The sequence below is a fragment of the Schistocerca serialis genome, chromosome 2 (assembly GCF_023864345.2).
Source record: "Schistocerca serialis cubense isolate TAMUIC-IGC-003099 chromosome 2, iqSchSeri2.2, whole genome shotgun sequence".
Lineage (NCBI taxonomy): Eukaryota > Metazoa > Arthropoda > Insecta > Orthoptera > Acrididae > Schistocerca > Schistocerca serialis.
The window spans coordinates 760,726,155-760,728,455 of NC_064639.1; positions in this window are offsets into that span (position 1 = coordinate 760,726,155).

The window sequence follows — 2,301 nt, forward strand, 5'->3', positions numbered from 1 at the left end:
ACACTGGCATTCTTCCCCGACCTACCCGCTATTTTCCTGAGGGGCTCCATAACCCGCCTAACGTTGGAGCTCCCTATAACTAATAGGCCCGCCCTCTGTGACTGTCGGGACCTTGCCGGAGAATCGGCCACTGGCCCAACAGGCGAGGCATCCTGTGGTGGCTCGGAAACGATGTCATCACCACTAGGAAGCGCCCCGTACCTGTTGGAAAGGGGTAAGGCAACTGCCACGCGGCCAGATCCCACCTTCGCCTTTCGGCCAGGCACGCGCGAGCCCACCACTGTCCGCCATTCACCCTGGAGTGATGGCTGACCGGTAAGATGCTCACTGCCGGAAGACGCAGCGACATCAGGGGTTCCATGTGATTCCAAGGCCACCGAAGTAGGCATAGGTCTCACCACAGTTGCCCCAACGCCACTACGAGCCGACGCCTGCGCCTCGAGCTCGATGAGCCTAACAGACAAAGCCTCCACCTGCCCCCGAAGAGTGGCCAATTCTCCTTGTGTCCGCTCACAACAACCACAGTCCCTACACATGACTATGTTTACCCTACTCTATACGGTGACAAATTCCCAAGATAATCTTCTGATGAGCTACTCTGATAATCAAGAAACAGTCACTGAAATACGAGACGCGAAAACTACGCTAGGTTTTCCCAGAAAAACTATTTAAAAGCTAAGCGCAGCAAATAAGTACAAAAACGCTTTATACAAACAGTACTCGCTGCTGCTGGTGCTCTCGCTCTGGCTGTCACAAGACAACTGCTGATTCAAGTGACTAGTGGCTAACGGCCGCGAAACAAACAAAAGACGGTTTTAGGGCGCTTTCTGTTCTAAACGATCAAGAAAACACTAAGAAATCTAACACGAAAACTACGTAAAGTTTTATCAAGAACTGTTAGTTACTATGCAGAGCAGATAAACACAAATAGAATCCCTTCCTTAGTGGAAGGTCGTAAACAAAATGCAAAATAAACGCTTTATACAAACAGTACTCGCTGCTGCTGGTGCTCTCGCTCTGGCTGTCACAAGACAACCTCCACCTCCACCTCCACCTATGCCATTTCCCAACGTAAACCAGCCTTGCCCAGTTGGGAATGAAGGAACGTGATGTTTAATGAGGATTCTGGATTATAAAGTCTTTCTCTTGAGGTTACCGGAGGTAAAGTAAATCTGTTTGTGCCTCTGAAAAGTAAATGCCTGAACCCACGCATTCCACTTGTGATAGTTCGTTCCACCAGACCATTGCGGCCAGGAGTGTTTTGTAACGGATGATGTGCTTAGCTTACAAAATTATTTACGGTGGAAAAATTGCGGGTCTATTAAATGGTTAAGTAGAAGAAGCTTCTGAAGTGGAGATTATGCTATTCTCATGTCAGCAGAATGTAAAGACTCTTCTGGGCATCATAGCCTCGATGTGAAGCTATTTTGAAATTTTCACTAATTCAGGAAATTTCTTAGTTCGAGAAAATCTACTGTGAAGTGTGAAGCTACCGTCATTATTACTATGATTTTCTTCATACTGCTGCTGGAACGCATGTGCTTGAAGGTCATTAAAGCCTTTTGCTCATTATAGAAGTAGTTGCCCAAGAACAGGTTCTTTCCCTGTCTACGGAATCCTTTTCATGTTAATATCAAACATCAGCAATTACTTGTAGATCACATTAAAACTAAAGCAATTGATGAAGACGTTACTTGATAACATAAACGCACTGCCTTTCTTCATTTACTTGCGCCTAGAAATGGCTGCCGAATACTGCCAAACCAAAAGCCAAGGGATCTTACTGCCTTCCGATATACGTCTCTGTCAGTTCTTCCATATGATTTGTTCGACGTGACCTGTTTCAAGTTGTGTATGACAGAGAATGTTTTGGAAAATCAATTGTTTTCCTTTGCGATAAATAGAAAGATTTTCATTCTAAGCTATCCAGGTCCATAATTTTCGCAATATTAGTTCAAATTTAATATTCGCTTCTATAATGTAGGAAAGTATTTCACAGTTGCAAAACCCGCATCCGACTCATTGTCCTTACACTAAGCCGCTGACCATGAATTCTAGCTCAGAGTGACACCAATTTAAGTAACCTAATGTAGCGAAGACTGTTTGCCAGTGCTCTTTCTCACCGGAAAATACGCAATTCACTCATTGGGCTCCATAAGTACCCTGTAACAGTAATATTTGTGTATGCAATGCATACGGATTGTAGAATTTAGTGGTGCTCTCTCTTCCACTTCTGTATACAATATGCCTGACCTAAACGGGGCCTTTATCATTACAGGCCCTGGGCAGTGCAACATCATA